This window comes from Anas acuta, chromosome 1, assembly GCF_963932015.1.
Source record: "Anas acuta chromosome 1, bAnaAcu1.1, whole genome shotgun sequence".
Lineage (NCBI taxonomy): Eukaryota > Metazoa > Chordata > Aves > Anseriformes > Anatidae > Anas > Anas acuta.
The window spans coordinates 154,954,564-154,972,499 of NC_088979.1; the positions used below are offsets into that span (position 1 = coordinate 154,954,564).

Here is a 17,936-nt window from a genome sequence, read left to right on the forward strand (position 1 = left end):
AGTTCCTTTCATGTAATTGTACAGAGCAATATGATCTCCCCTGAGCCTTGTCTTCTCCAGCCTAAACAATCTCAGTTCCCTCAGCTGCTCCTCATGGGATGTGCATTCACCAGCTTCGTAGCCCTTCTCTGGACAAGGTTCCAAGGCCTTGATGTCTTTCTTGTAGTGAGGAGCCCAAAACTGAACACAATACTCGAGGTGCAGCCTCACCAGAGCAAAGTACAGGGGACAATCACCTCCCTGGTCCTGTTGTCTACACTATTCCACATACAAGCCAGAAGGCCATTGGCCGTCTTGGCCACCTGGGCACACTGCTGGCTCATGTTCAGGTGAACATCAATCAGCACTCCCAGATCCTTTTCCTCTGCACAGCTTTCCAGCTACTCTCCCCAGAGTCTGTAGTACTGCATGGAGTTTTTGTGTCCGAAGTGCAGGACCCAGCACTTGACCTTGTTGAACTCCATACAATTGGCAGCCCATCGGTCCAACCTATCCATATCCTCCTGAAAAGCCTTCCTACCCTTGAGCAGATTGACATATGCACCTAACTTGGTGTTTTCTGCAGACTTACTGAGGGTGCACTCAATCCCCTCATCTAGATCATCAAGATATTAAAGAGGACTGGCCCCAGTACTGAGCCATGGGGGACTCCACTAACGACCAGCTTCCAACTGGATTTAATTCCATTAACCATGACTCTTTGGGCCCAGCTATCCAGCAGGTTTTTAACCCAACGAAGCATATGCCAGTCCAACCCATGAACAGCCAGTCTCTCAAGGAGAATGTTGTGGGAAACGGTGTCAAAAGCCTTACTGAACTCAAGGTAGACCACATCCACAGCCATTCCCTCTTCCACTAAGCATGTCACTTTGTCATAGAAGGAGATAGAGGTTCATCAAGCAGGACCTGCCTTTCCCATGCTGACTGGGCCTGATCGCCTGGTTGCCCTGCAAGTGCCGTGTGATGACACTTAAGATAATCCATTCCATGAGCTTCCCTGGCACTGAGGTCAAACTAACAGGCCTATAGTTTCCTGGATCTACCTTCTGGTCCTTCTTGTAGATAGGTGCCATATTTGCTATCCACTCGTCAACTGGGACCTCCCCTGACAGCTGGGACTGTTGATAAATGAAGTGGCTTGGCTAGCTCTTCCACCAGTTCTCTCAGTGCTGTTGGGTGGATCCCATCCGGCCCCATTGACTTGCATACATCTAAGTTCTGTAGCAGGTCGCCAAACATGTCCTCATGGATTCCACGTGGATTCCACAGAATCACTAAAGAAGGACTCCTAAGGAAAAAACACCTTGTCCTGGCCTCTCCTAAGGCTGTTCCAGGAAATCCTCAGCCTCCTTATCCAGGCCTGGAGCCCATCAAAATGAGTCATCAGAACAGTTTTTCTCCAGATCACATTTCAGAGTAAAAGGACTCTCTGCCCAGGAGGACACATTATCAGAGAATCAAAGAATCACAGGCAGCAGATGAAAACAGTTCAGGATTGCACAGGACTCATTATGAGATGTTTAGGGGAGGAACCAAATGCAGGAAAAGGAAGAGGTGTAGATGATCTGGGGAGGAGCAAGTATGAGAAAAGAGAGGGCTAAGAGGATAAGAAAAGCCAGTGATGTGTAATCAGTTTGCCAGGCAGTATGCTTACCAGGCTGTGTTCTGCACCTTGTCAGCACAGTCTTTCCTACCTTTCCAAACTCCTTTCTGTCCACTTCCTAGGAGAGGATTCTTTGTTCTATGCTACCTGTGCACTCAGGACTCAGGAGCAGCAGCTGGTGTCAGACCTGGAGGGCAGCCTGGCCATAGCACAACCAGGAGCGCAAATGTTGGTGTGACTGGCATTGAGGACCAAGCTGGTGAGCAGGTAATGTGGTCTGGGAGCAGGGAGTAGGTGAAGGTCTCAGAAGGCCTGTCTTGATTGTGAGAGCACCTGTGTGTTTATACAGGCGAGAGCATAGGATGCTGACAGCTAGGGGGACTAGGATCCAAGGACAGCTGCTGGGCTGACATACTGAACTCTGCTGCTGGAGACACTCACATCACACATGGGTATTATCACTAGCGGACATCCACCCTGCTCATCTGGAAGGGGAGCAGGATGAGACCATTGGTGCTGTCTATATTCATGTGCTCTGAGTATCTGCATGTGTGTTCTGTGTGGCCAGCTGCATATGTATGTGATGTATAGGTTTGCTCTGTGTGTGTGTGCCTACTAGGAATGCATCTTCAGCCTTGCTGCTGGCTGGGCCTGAGGACTCAGAGTGACAGCAGCCTTGAATTTCTCCAGCTGTTGGATCTGACTAGATACATTTTCCCTAACAAATTAAAGACTTCAACCCTTTTATGGAGAGTTTCCCTCTCATATGCCACCACACTGAGACTCCACTGTTGCACCCCACAACCTGTTCGTAAATGAAAGACCCACTCACAAAGGAAAAAAAATCTCTCTTCAGTTAATCTGTCTGTTTGCTGCACTCTTCTCTTTCCTTTTTATATACTTAGACTGCATCTTGCCAGCGAGAACAATGTAGATGAGATAATTACTTGGACACAGGTCAATAATAGTAGGTCATGACTATATTAATGTGCATAAAAAATAACAAATAATGATCAGTTTAGAAAGAGGGATTCCCTGTTTTACCAGTACCTTTAACCAGGTCACAAAAAACACAATGAGTTTTTAATTGACAAAATTCTACTGCTTCATGTACTTAGAGAAAAGCTGTGTAATTTGAAATAAAATTTAAAAAACAAAAAACAAACAAACCCACAAACCTTAGGTCTACACAACAGTACAACTGACTGAAAATGCATACAGGTGGCACTTCTTTAAACACGATTACATTATTTTTTTTGGACTCAGAATGAATGAAGCAGAGGTTTACCTGAAGCCACAGTAGCTCAGGTTTCTTGAACCTTTGTCTTCATAGACCAAAATTTGCCTTAAAGTAATATATAAATATATATAATATTTAATTTTACTTCTTTTCAAATAAAAATATGATTGCTTGAAAGAGAATAAGGTTCTCAATATTATTTACTATATTGTTTATATTTACCAAATGAAGTATTTCCAGTTTTAGAAGCATTATCATGGAGCATGCATGCGTGTTTTCTTAGAGCAAGTATGAATTTCACATATAATATCTCTGAATATACTTCACAGAAACTATTTATTTTCCGGGGGGGGGGGGACGGGGGGGGGGGGGGACGGGGAAGCAACAACACAGTAATAGATTCAATGATTAAACTGTATTCCAAACTTTTTTTTTTTTTTTGAGCTGCACAAGATACACTTTTGAAAACGTAACAGAAAAAGCTTTGTCTGCCTATTTTAAAGCTACTCAAAAAGTGTTTTACTGATAACATTAAATATTGATTAGCGTTATCAGTATATAACACCTCACCACTTAAAAACTACAGGAGCAAAACCACACAAAATAGAACATTTACTAAATAATTACAAAAGGAACAAAAGAAATTACCATCAAACTGCTGTAATGCAGAGCACAAGGAAACATTACATGAGTCTGAAGAACTCGTTCTTGAATACTTGTTCTTGAAGATACTAATCTGTCATCTACTTCCTCCTGATTTGAACAGGTTTTACAGTTTGCACTCTAAGAATCAGAGAATCACAGAATGGTTAGGGTTGGACCTCTGGGGGGTCATCTGGCTCCTCTCTTGCTCAAGCAGGGCCACCTAGATCAGGTTGCCCAGGACCAGGTGGCTTTTGAAGATCTCCAGGAAGAGAGACTCTACAAACTCTCCAGGGAACCTGTTCCAGTGCTGAAGTCACCCGCACAGTAAAGAATTGTTCCCTGATGTTTTGTTGGAACCTCTTGTGTTCCAGTTTGTGTGCATCCCATCTTGTCCTAGCATTGGGCACCACTGAAAATAGCTTATCTTGGTCTTCACTGAATCCTCCCTTCAGGTATTTGTACACACTGATAAGATCAACTGTGAGTCTCCTCTTCTCCAGGATGAGCAGTCCTAACTTATAGGAGAGGTGCTCCATTCCCTTGATCATCTTGGTTGCCCTCTTTTGGACAAAGAGAAGACGAGCTCATTTTTCTTACAGCATTGCAAGAGAGCAGGATGACAACCAGCCGAACTCAAAAGCCAAATGACTGTGTTGGGACAGTTATACCTTGAACACAGCAGAAATGATCACTGAGAAAGAAGAAAGTCACAGGGTGTTTGCTTACCTTGTAGCAAAGCAGTAACAACACTAAACAGGTATATCTGATTTTTCTTAGTTTGAGAAGACCATAATGGAACTGAAGTAAAGTACCAAAACAGTAGCGATCAGATATCATTGAAGAATGTAAATCCAAAAATTAAAAACTGAAACCTAGCAGTTTAAAACAGGATCAACAAGTGGGCTGTTATCTATATATATACATATATATATATTGAATAAATATAGATATAATAGGTAATAGATACATAGAATATAAATAGATATAGAATAGATATAGATATAATAGGTAATGCCCTTATTATTCTGAATCGTAACAACATGAGTGCAAACTGTGTTTATTTAACGCACTAAAAACTTTACTAGCACATTAGATACACAAATCATGCCTCTAACTGCAGGTCAAATGAGATCTTCAATGGGAATTCTGTGTGGATAAAGCAGAACACATAATGCACACTGGGAACTAGGTTTATAATCTTTTCTGGCTTGTTTCTTTACTTGAATCTGTGTATATGAATTTGTCTGATTAAAAACAAAAACCTCTGCATCTCATATATCACTTTCTGGTATCTATGAACCACCTGTGGTCCACATAGTGCAAGCTGAGAAACACTGGAATAGCAGAATAACTTAAAGGCATGATCACTAGACAGGAGAGAAGGGTTAGGGACAAATATGACTGAATAGGAGAAAAGTGGTAATGGGTAACGTTAGAAATAAATATATAAATAACAACAACAGGAGTATTAAAACACTAGTCAAGAAATGCAAGTGAAATCAAATAGACTAACTATAGGCTAGTGGGAATCTGTCTGCATGAGAAGAAAGTTCTATTCTCACTGCAAGGCTTATCTGGAAAAAAACTTCTATCTACACAGAACTGTTGAAGAAACTTTTTTTATAAATTTGTATCTTTTGTTTCTTAAGTTATCTCCAAATGAAGTGAACACTTATGACATTCTTACTAGCCCTGAGACAGATTAAAGCTTTAGGAACACCACCTCACCACCCATTCTGCTCATGCTACTTGGCCACTGGCTTCTGCCAGACAACACACAGTGATGGAGGTCCTGATACGGTTTTTCTTTCACTGTCTTTGTCTCTTGCCATAGGTTTTCACAAAACTTGAAATGTTCTTAACTAAATTTTGGCTTTCTCTGTTTAACTAGGGGAAAGTAGCAAGCATCTATCATAAAAAGCAGACAAGTAATATTCTCTTTAGAAAACAGAGGTGCTCTTTGAAGTGGTAAATGAACTACAGATAAGTTATTTGGGGTATCATAGATACCAATTAAATATTTTTCACTGATCATAACTGAATATTGACTTTTGAAAGGTAAGACAGCATAAAGGTTGAAGTGTAAAGTATATAGAGATCACTGTGGAAAATGAGATTCATGAATGAATAACTGATTAGTTTCAGAATGGAGTGCGTAAGTCTGTGCCTCTGGGCATGTTAAATTGAATTTGCCTGCTGATTCTGCTGGAAATCCACATTAGCACCAAAATTGACACTATATAGGCACTATTTTTGGATGAACAAATTATATTTGTAAACCTGAAGCTATATTGTAATGATACTTGTGATGAAATTGGAAGTCAATCATAAGATTTCATCTAATATCTTATAAATCCAATCAAATTTTGCTGCTGCAAAAGTAGACAGTGCAGTGCTGAAAAAGTATAACTCATATGACTAAAGTTGGCCTTTATTGGCATAACCACTGAAGAGCTCTCACCTATGCAATCTAGCATTCAACTGGAAAGCAGCATCAACAAATCTTTCCCAAGGCTGCCTGAATTATCTCACTACTGTTTACCAAATCAAATCAGAAATTAAAGAAAAAACAACAACAACAACAACAACAACAAACAACAAACACAAAAACAAACAAACAAACAAAACATTTTCAGCATCATCTTTATTTTTATTTCAGCAAGACTTGAATAGCAGCTATTCTATCAAGGTCTCATTTTTATATCTCTATATTATAAAAGATAAAATAATGGTTTTATTGTTACAGTATCTTGTTAATGATTAAAATGATTTCCAGTTAAGAAAATTAACTATGTTTTACCAGACACTGTCCTTTTCTTCAATGTTATTTTCTGAGTTTTTAATGGACTAATTCTATTAATAATTCTGTAAGTGATGTTTTAAAAAATGTGCAGAAAAATGAAAGCAAAGTAGAACTGTAATTTAAGACATGCTGTTATGAGTGATTTGCAGTCAGTCTTTTTGCAAGACAAAGGATTGGTTTACAGGGTTGCTGAGAGCACAAATACAGAATGAAGCAGATGTCAGTCAAATTTCTTGGCTCTGACTGATTGCTAAAAGTTATGAGAAGAGAGTTCAGTTACGTATCAATTAATTTAGTTAATATAAGTAATAAGCAACTCTTTCAAACTGCATATGGATGGGTTCCCTGGTGACATCTAGGTATAGGGGAACCTAGGCCATGAAGAAACCACTAGGTGTGTGGGTCATGTCCTTGATTTGAATGATCGGGGAAGAGGATCTCCTCTCACGTTTTGCTGTGGGTCTTTCTAGGCATTTTTATTAGTTCTGAATCTTCGTGTCCAAAACATCAGAGGGCTTTCTAAAGCTGCTGCAGGCAGACCTCAGAGCTCTAAGCTATGTAGCTTTGAGCCACCAACAAGAAAACCTATCAATACCAAGCATTCTTCACTATCAATAATTTTTAATATATATTTTTTTCTTATTTATTTGGCCAAGCAAAAAGAAAAAGAGGTTCTAAGAGGTCCTTAAAAGATCAAAGATCTCCTCACAACCCTTACTGTTGTGATGATATTTTAGGTAAATGTGTACTCAAGTACTGTGTGCAGTTTTGGGTGCCACAGTTCAAGAAAAATATAAAACAGTTAAGAGAGTATCCAAAGGAGGGCTATGAAGATGGTACAAGGTCTGGAAGGCAAGATGTATGAGGAGCAGCTGAGATCCCCTGTTTTGTTCAGCCTGGAGAAGAGAAGACTGAGGGGAGACCTCATTGTGATCTACACTTTCCTCTCATGGGGAGCAGAGGGGCAGGCACTGTTCTCTGCTTGCTGTTGACTAGTGATAGGACCCAAGGGAATAGCCTGAAGCTGTGACAGGGGCAGTTCAGTCTGGATATCAGGAAAAAGTTCTTCACTGGGAGATTGGTCAGGCACTGGAACAGGCTTCCCAAGGAAACGGCCCTGGCTCTGAGCCTGCCAGAGTTCAAGTGTTTGGATAATGCTTTCAGATTTTGTCTGATTTTTTGGGTGGTCCTTTGAGGACCCAAGAGTTGGACTTGGTGATCCTTGTAGAACCCTTCCAATATTCCAACTCAGGATATTCTATGATTCTATGTAAATATTTTAAAGTCACACTGTAATCTCCAAGTTGTAATTTTTATATCTTGCAGAAATATTTGCAATAATTTTTAATACAATGGAAGGAGTGGTTAAGCCATTATTTTTAAATTTGCATGTGTGTTTATGATGGGCTTTTATTGGCTGATTAAAAGATGTCGTTTTGAAACTGTTAGTCTCAGAGTACACCTCCCTAAAGTAGTGAGTTTGCATTGATGGAAGTTGAGACTCACAATAGGCTGTTAGTCAATATAAAATATGTACAGGAAATCAAAGAGAAGTTAAAAAAAATCAATTTGTCACTCTAATACTCAATAATCTGATATTCTAAAATGAGAAAATCTGTTCATAAGAGCACAGGGCCACAGAAACTCAGGAAATGTGTGTACTGACATTGGTGAGAGCAGCATGAATCAGAAGGCAAAAGTGCTTCCATTTCATATACACAGAGGATCACAGATTTATCTTACCTTTCATAAATCAGTTATGATAGTTAACTTTTTAAAATGTGAAGTCAAGTGAAGCAAAATTTTGTTTTTTGTTTTTTCCCCTCATGCACCAGGCACCAATTTCTTTCTACCCAAAGACCTGAATAAAGATAAATATGCTCACTTGAGAGTGCATTCCAATTAGTACTTCTCCAGACAACTTCTCTTTCTGAAGAGACAAATATCTTTTAGTGTATCTTTGCTTTTAAATAGGACTTACAGACTTTTCTCTGACAACAGTCTGCTCAAGAAATGTGTGAGAAATCTGTGTGAAAGGCTTGTGCCTGTCCTGGATTACAGGTGATTGTAGTCACAAACTTCTACCCAGGGAAAAGCCACCACAACAAATATCTTCAAATTTTCTTCATGTTCTCTGTCCTTCACAGAATAATTTTATTAATCAACTTTAAGGTATAAAGAGTAGTAATGTAGACTTACAGATAAGGAATTCACAGTAGTGTAAGAGACCTTCATGCCAAATATACCATTAAAGATATTTTTTGTGATTTAAGAAAGTGCCACTTTAAAAGTGGCACCAAACCATTAAGAGAATGGTGCAGACTAATATATACTCTGAGTAAGATTTCTCACAGAGCATAAGGTCAAGTTAAGACTGCTTATTTTAGACAGTAAGTTTAAGTATTATACCACATAAATTACAGATGATTAGTGCACAATGCAGATTACCTGTACGAGATGCCCTGTACGTACCAGTTAAATGTCTTTGAGTGACTATCAATTAAGTTTATATGCTGAACACAGAATCACATTAAGCTGTCCACTGTGTCTAGCTGTGGGGTGGACACAGACTGTGGTTTGCATCGCTGTCCTAGTTTCCAGTCATCCAGACCAACTACTGGAGTGCCCAATGTCACCTGTTTTTTGTTTGTTTGTTTGTTTTCTGTTAGAGGCCAGCAGTGATTCAGAAATCTGGGGTTCTCATCCTGAAGAGAACTTGCTCATAATACACAAACAAGGTCTATGGGATGTAAATACACCAGGGATGTATTTTGTATTAAATATTCACGGGGGAAAAAAATCCAAAATAATAATTTTTCATTCTTCAGAGTACTACAAAGATCAGTGCTAACTGATTTTCTACATAGCCAGAATTCATATATTAGTGTATTCCTGTTACACAGCCATAATTAAGTGGCTGGTTGAGAAGAGCACTGTATCCACACTGTCTGCTGGTATGTAATATGATCCTGTAAAGACAACAACATAGGTTTCAATGCTTTCAGGGTGAGAATCACCTAGAACTCAGATGTTTAATTTACTATTAAATTTCCAGAATCCTGTCATCTCATTAAACAAAAGAATGGAGCTGCTTAAAAGATTTTACCTCAAATGTAATACAGTTCCTGGAACGTAATATAGAACACACTTTGGAAATAGAATGCTCAGTATGAAGCCAAGTTAAAAATGATCTTTCTAATGCATCCAAACAACAGAAAATGAGTAAAGCTGTCCATAAAGGAAGTGCAATTTTAGCTAAAATATATAGTTTTAGTCTCTGGGTTCATCTGGAGGAATGTAGTAAGCAAAATCTAATCAATTATATTTTATTGTCTGTAAAATTAAATATATTTATTTATATTGTAAATGTCTGTCATAGTCTTTCTTCTTTCTCGAATTTCTGAAAGTCTTAGCAAAGTCAGTCTAACCATTTCTCTTAGTATAGCTTTTCTGGAGCTCAGATAGTCTGTTGCAGCTTTGATGTGAAGCATTGTAAAGTCCAGGAGGGAATTCAACTGCAAGAGTGCAAGAAACAGATGATTCTTCTCTCTGTCACAGGAAAGAAGTTAACAAGCCCACTGAGGATTTGGGTCTGCTTATTCTGTTGTCTACTTCTAATTTAGAGGTAACCTAAAGGTCTCTCTCAGCTACAGGGAAGAAACAATTACCCAGCCCAGGAATGAAACATAACCTGTTAGAAAATTTTGGTTAAGCAGACAAAGAAATTAATCATTTTAGAGATCTTCAGCCTTTAGAAATTTTACCTCTTCTGGAAAAGTTTCAATGAATTATCAATACTTCAAAACACCCATAAAAAAAAAAAAAAAAAAAAAAAAACAGGATAGACAGGATACAAAGATGTCTTACTAAATCATAATTATGTGAGCTAAATTAGAACATAGGCAAAACTAACTGTAAAAACTTGGAAGATATACTACACCTATAAGTGCATATGAAATGCTGAGCATGTTTTAGGAAATGTTTTATAGACTGTGTCCTCAAAGTACACTGTCCATGAAATGTATTACCTCCATGGTTCATTCCATAGTGTAGTTCTAAAAACTGCAATTTTGAAGGTCCTTCCTGGCATCCCTCTGGAAAAGGACAGACATTCTCCAGCTCAGTTGATAATAGTCATCAGAGCTCTAGAGATACAGTTAAACTCAATTCCACTGTTTGTTTACTTGAGAAATTTTATTTACTCTACATCCCCAACTAATAACTCTTGAAGACATCAGTCAGACATCTTGGGGACAACTGTCTCAGGGACATGGGGACAACATGTTCTACTGAAGTAGAACATGGTAACTCTACTGTTACTCTCTGTACTCTGTGTTGGAGGACCCTGAAAGGAGAGGCACTGAGAAAGACAGTTCTCCTGGTATGCTAGTGAGGGTACTTATTATTACCAGTTAGCACAAGTCAGTACTTGTTACTTGTTACTTCTGCAGAAAGAAGAATGGCTTAGTTTTACAACCAGAGATAACAAGAAATCTTAGTAAAAAACACTTAAAAAATCAGTCAAATGATGTAAACTCATAGGAAATCAAGTACCGTTATTTCTAGGAGTCATTAACACATTTGGCTGTTGCTTCCTTCCTCCCCTCCCCTCGATCCTACATGAACTATAAGATGAAACGATGAAGAAAGATGTTATAGCTCCTACTGTTCTTAGTACATGGGGTGCTGCAATAATCACAAGAACAATGGCTTTAAATAAATTTATTGAGAAATTTGGGTGTTTGGGAGCATGGGAAGATGTAGATATCTCTAAGTATTCTAATGTCATTAATTTGGCAAGAATTATTACCAAATATTGGTTTCCAAAGTACATATTTTTGAACCTGAAAAACAAACATACAAAAAAAATAGATAATAAACATTTTAGAAATTAAGTTTGGAAGCAAAGTGAAGGCATGAAAGTAAAGCAATCCTTTGGGAAGTGAGGCAGTGTTTCTAAAATACTTCAGTAAATTTTTAAAATTGCATTTTACTAGTATAGTAACACATGATAACATGAATTCTACTATATAAAACCCATGCATTGATGTTTCTTCACTTCAGCTTTACTTTACTGAGATATCACTAAGCCTCCTTTTGTTTTGCCATGTGACTGCATCTGACATTTTAGAAACCAAATCAAAATAATTTGCCCCGATTTCTATAAAAGAACAATATTGTTAAAAGCAAACAAACAAATACACACATGTACACACATACAAAAACCTAACTTATTAAAATATCTCACCACTGAAAGTCATGACATCTTTGTACTGTTATTTTCTGTCTAGTTACTGATATGTAGGATCCAGATGTCTGCTCTGCCTTTACAAATGAAAACAAGGGTAACTGAGAGAATGACTTCAACACACCCCTTGTCAGTGCTACAGACCATTAGCAATGCTATAAATAGCATGATCAAATCCCAGATTGCAGATTCAGTCATAAAACTGTCTACATTTCATGCTGATTCAAAGGGGCAGCAGCATTAACTGCAATCATCAAGGAATGTGACATCTCCACAGTATTTTCTACAGCTCACTGATCTGGTGACAGGACTATTGTTAAAAATTAATGGAGACCATCAGATGTGGCTAAGTACAGCTTGGCAACTGTGAAAGCCATATTTCCCATTTGTGAGTGATAATGTGATATTATTCTATGATAGATTGCATCAGATTATTTAGATTATGTTTCATTCAAAAGGTAGTAAATCTTCTTACTCCTTTGAAATTTGACCACAATATTTTATTTAATTGTTACATTTATAAGCTGAGGAATGGGTGGGAAAAAAGCATTTTCATATTGTATTCTAATTCTAATTTCACTCTTTTGGCAATATGGATGTCCACATTCTCTTTATCCACTTGTCTTTACCTATAAGAATTCACTTCTCAGCTAAATAGCATTCTCAGGAAGTCCAAATCCCAAATCCCAAGTTTATGATTCTGATTGCTAATAGGCAATATCTCTGTGCATTGTATCGTGTAGTTTCCAGCCTGCGTTTATAAGAGCATCTATGTTTGATACATTCTTAGTAGCTTATGTGTATGCATTTTTAAACTGGAATAAAGTATTCAAACAAAACCATTGGCCTGATTTGCTGAATGAAATTCTATGGGCTCTTTTACACAGAGTGGCAGACTAAACTATCATACAATTCATATTAAGATTGCTTAAGACCTGTACAGAAAAGCTGATCCAAAAGTATGGACTGAAGTACAGGCTGATTGCCCAATATTCCTGTTTAAAAATAGCCATTTACAGTTACTTAGAAGATGGATAGACACTGACCATTTGTCCTGAAATTACAGATAACAGACACCTGATTCTGTTGTCAAAGAATGAGACCAGGCAAGGGACATTTTTTTGTCCATAATTAATAGTTGGAATGTCTGAGGATTCCCTAATGTTAGTGCAGAGACTTGAAGGAATGAAAAAGAAAATTGTTGTGCCTTTTAAAAAGAAAAATCCAATTAACTTTAGCCGCATTGTAATACTTTGAAAATATGAGGTGTATATGAGCAATAGATAGAGTCTCCAAACGAATGTCCAGGAATAGCAATAAGAGGAGCTTTAAGTACAGGGAGTAATGCTTGACTGATTGAAAAAGATAGAGCATGCTTCCCCTCATTGCTAGCTGTGAAACTATGCTTCCTAAATATTTACATTATTAGCAAATATCTGTGGAACCTCAAAGTCTTGGGCCAAGCACTCTGGTCAACTCCCTTGCTGCTGCAGAGAGGGAATCCTGAGCCTTTCCAAGAACTGTGACTCCAATGCGAAGGAAATGATGGGTAAAATTATTTGTGTGTTTGTTTATATTACTGGTGAAATTCACTCCTACTCAGAAATCTTAATGATCTCAATTAGATCATATTTAAAAGCCTGGAAGTTAGACATATAATCTAAAGTTTTCAGGAAAGTTGTCTATATGGAGTACATTTGACCCCTCAAGAGTGTGATTTAGCCCATCTCTCTAAAGTAATTTTCTTAAGGATTATATGAATTATTATTTGAAGATCCTTCTTTCTGTTGTAGATTATAAGAGGAACCTTGCTGACTGAAATTAGTTAAGTTTATTACTCTCACTAAAATGAAGAAATGACTCTATGCACTGACCATGCCACATTCTTATGCTGTAAATATACAATTATAGAAACAAAAGGGTCTCGTTATATGTAGGCAAGGATCAAAAGTGAGCTTGCAAAACCCCCTTAAAATCTAGGTTGTAAATCTTTGCTCATGATCTTCTATTAGTGCAATCTTTGTGTATCAGGACTTCCATTGGACTTCATGTGAAATTCTAAACAAAACAAAACAGGAAACAAAATAGGAAACAAAATGTTGTCAATCTGTACTGTGCGACAGATGCATGTTCTACCTTATTGGTCCTCTAATCACAGACAGATGACCTATTGGAGGGCATCCAAGGTCCACGCTGTTCATATCTCTACATATCTTGACATCTTTTCAAAGGAATACTGTTACTTGGAGGGACAGATGCAGATTTCCCACAGTAGAAATACTCTTTGTAATCTTTGTTCTCTTTGACTTTGCTGTCAGATAAACAACAAGGAAAAATAAATTAAAATAAGAAAATAAAGTAAGAAAATAAGAAAAAAAATAATTCTGAAGTAAAACCTATCTATCCATTTACTGTTTGTTTGTTTGGGTAATGAAATAAAAGCAGACAAAGGATAGAGGCACAGAATAATCTCTTGATCCCCCTTCCCTAGCACCTTTATATATAGCAAACATCAGAGTTCTTAGGATGGACAAAGAGACTGACTGCACAGCAAGGTATTATGGCTATTTTTATAATATAGGAGTTCACATAGAAGCCTCCATGTTTGTTTATCCTAGATAAACAAACAAAAAAAACAAAACAACTGGCATTTGGGCCAAGGCCTGGAGTATGAATGGACTCTCTTTCCTGTGCAAACTGGATACAACAGAAAATATACCATTAGAATCCTCTTTAATTTGTACTTTCTAGGGTTAACTTTTTTTAGCCTGTTACAGAGGAACAATAATTTCTTTTATTTCATGTTTTTACTACTGGTGATACAGATACTTTTTCAACAATCACTGTAATTAGCATACTTATGCTTACCTGACATATATATTTTCATTGAGAACTTATAAATTTATTTATAAAAAAAAATCCCTTTCATCATATCACTCAAAAATGATCTGACAAGAGATGTGAGTATCTTGTGTAGGAGGAATGACTCAAATCTTCATTGTAAGGTTTGTTACCTGATGCCATTGTGAAAATCTATGAGTTGAATCATTCATAGAAAATAAAACAAACAAAATGACCTGTTTTTAAGATCAAGGATCCTAATGTGAATTCTTCCTGATGAGATACTAATATAATATAGACTTCATAGAGCATGCCTTTTGGACATAATGTGTCATTCAAGCACAGGACAGGGAGAACTCTTCCCCAGACTAATGGTCAATCTACTGTTCAGTTCATATGCCCGCATTATCATAATTATCTTAATTATTCTGAAGATAAACCAGAGCTTTCAACACTATTTTTTTTCACCCGAGGACTGTGGTTTTCCACATTTTTTTTTATTAAGGTAAATTTAGTTTCTGATTGAAAGTAAGCAAAAAACATACCAATATTTTTTTCCTATAAAATGGTCTTCTAGAAAAGGACTTTTTGTTTCCATTTGAAAGATTAAACTAAATTAGAATGCTTCATTTCCCATATGATTTGCTTGCTCTCTGCTTGGCTTATCATATCATTAAGTATCCTTGGCTTGCATAGGTCTATTATTAATATCTGATAAAGCAATGTACATTAATATTCAAAAGGACTAATATATTAAAAGCAGTTTTTGAATGCTTTGGATCAGACCATTGTGAGTATCTAGCAAATCAGCATTAAATCTACATTTTATTCATCACTCAGTATTTTGGCAGAAATTACACATAATTTGTTCATATGTGGATTTTGGTTAAACCAAGCAGGAACAAAAATATTGTAAGCTCTGACATGAAGCTTATCAATAAAACATGGAAAAACTCTTTGGACTTATGCAATGTGTAGATAGTAGAGGTTCAAATACATTTACTTTTTAACTCAAAAACAATTAATTGAAAAGAATGCCTGCAAGGCTGGCATACAATAATTATTAGTTAAATTTGATAACTACCTAAGAAAGAAGGGTAAGATAGTAAAATGCAAAATACTCCACTCCTTGGAGTCCATGGTGAGCCCACCTTTGGACTGGAATATCTGGGAATATCTGGCTTTTTTTAGTGGAAAGGCAACAGACCATTATGAAGGTATCACCTTAACAAATGCATGTTATTCTAACTCCATCCATAATAAAGCTAGGGCATTTAAGAGAAGCTTGGGATAGTTTAGGCACATTAATTTGCGGATCTAAATTAATAACAATAAATATTAGGAGCTGCAAAAACAAACTTATAGTAGTAGAAAGTGCAAAAGTATAACAGGGCTGAGAAACCGTACTCTCTTAAGTGGCATTTGAGCTGAAAATAGCTTATCCTTCTGATACTGATTAGAGAAAACCTAGTCATAGCTTGACTGAATGACAATATATCTCAATTTTACTGGCATTTATAAAACTAATTACATATGTCATTATTTAAAACTTTGTGTCATACAATCGTGGATTACTAAAATAAATGCAGCGAGTTATTATGTGGCCTAGGTATTTAGTGAATTCTAATCAAAAAGAAAAAAAAAAAAAAGCCATCAGGCTTTTAAATTAACTAGAGTCTGCTATTTATTACCTCCTCTTAAGTACACTACTTGACTAGTTAAACTGGTTATTGGATTCTTCATACAGTAGCCCCTGAACTCCTTCAGTCAATTAAATCCTTTATTGCATCTGATTTGTCAATGTCAGCGTCAATTCTAATCTCTTAAATCCACATCAGTGTAGAAGCTTTAAATTCTATTGCAAAATTAGAAAGTTGCACAGACAGAATCCCTCCCCTCTTTCTCTGTGCAAACCATAGAACTGTTAACAATATGAAGGATATGATCACTTCTTCAACCTCTATATATACTCTCAAACAACTACAAAGTGAGACATTTATTTTAATGCTTACTACAAATTAAAAAGGGAAAAGAATACAAACAAAGAAAACTATGCTGGGTGGTTTGTATAGGCATATTGTACATTGAACACTTTTAATATTTAACTCAGTATTTTATTACTTTAAATTATAGAAATTGGCAGAACAAAGTAACTATAACTTATTCTAGAACCTGAAACTTGGACATCTTGGTATTAATCTTCATGATTTTGAACTAATTTCTGCAAAAGTATTCCACAATATTTTTTAAAATTGATATTATATAAAAATCTTTCTCTTTAAATCCCTCCATTTCTTTGTTCATCAACAAAAGCTAGATGTCAAAGTAAAAACACAGGTATTAAAAGAAAGGAAAAAAATACATGAATTAAATTAGTGGTCTGAGTGACGATCTTGTCAGCCTAATCCTCTTTAGTTAACATGAAGTGCAGCATAAACACCCAAGCTATTTATTTCCATACTGTAGAGTTCGCCAGATACAGATTTGCTTTTCCTTTAAAATATTCCTTTTTTAAAGCATCTCCCTTCTGTCAATAGGAGCTACTCTTTACATATTATAGCCTTGTAAACCTCTAACTATGAAAGCAATTCCCCTTACAAATTAGGCATATCTCCTTTATTCCAAAAGAGAAGGTAAAACAGACCAGAGTCTTACCAGACACAGGGAAAACAATTGGTTCAGCTCGATCCGGCCGTGCCGTCTGCAAGCCGGCGGCGTGAGCGATGCTTGGGCCTCACACAAAAGCAAGATAATTGGCTCTCGACGAAGAGCTGTAAGCATCCATCACGGCAGCACTGGTGCCGAGGCTGGGAGCTGCCCCGGCCGGGCTGGGTGCTCCCGTGCAGGATGATGTCAGACACATCAACTGGGCGTCCTCTCATTGGCTTCTCTCACCTGGAATCATACCTTAACCCTAAACTGCCAGCCACGAATTGCAATGTGTTTCTCTAACCATTATATGTATATGCTCGAGAGGTTTTATTTATTATTTTATTTTGTTTTGTTTTGTTTTATTATTATTATTTTTTTCTTTCATGGGGAGGAAATTGTAGAAAGAGTCCCCAGTCTCGGTGGGGGGTCTGTCCCCCACCCCTGGGGAGCAGGGGTGGCAGGAGCTCACTACTTTGTCATTGAAGACAGCAATTAAAAAAAAAAAAAAAAAAGAAAAAAAAAAAGAGTCTAAAAACTAATTTACCTAAATTATTAAACTAGACCCCCAGGGAACTGCATTTTCATAATCTGTTTACTAAATGACAATAATCATGAAATATTGTACAGAAAAGGTATTAAAGGAAAGGTTAACTCATGCAGCACCTGGAGAGCTCACTTTTTTAATGACTTTACATTGCCACCTCTTAAGACATGAGATATAATAAAGGTACACACTGAAAAAAGGTGTAAATTCAAAAACATCACACTGTTTCCAGGTGCATTATTGTGTCTTTGTAAGCATGTAAAACTATCAGCATAAGTAAAGAAATAAAGAAATGCACAAATGTAGATATGCACTTATTCTTTGAATGTTAAGTAGCAACCCAGACATTCTCTGGTAAAT

At 37.0% G+C, this 17,936-nt stretch overlaps 1 protein-coding gene and 1 long non-coding RNA gene across 2 annotated transcripts in view; both read right to left on the minus strand.

The window, feature by feature from the left end:
• MGAT4C (MGAT4 family member C) overlaps positions 1-17,936 on the minus strand; it is a 369,191-nt gene that overhangs the window by 118,376 nt on the left and 232,879 nt on the right. The window lies entirely within an intron of this gene.
• On the minus strand, positions 3,263-17,356 carry LOC137850270 (uncharacterized). The gene is made up of 3 exons (XR_011092419.1): positions 17,036-17,356; positions 13,676-13,850; positions 3,263-4,156 (listed from the first exon to the last, which is right to left on the minus strand). It is a non-coding gene; the product is annotated as an uncharacterized lncRNA (long non-coding RNA).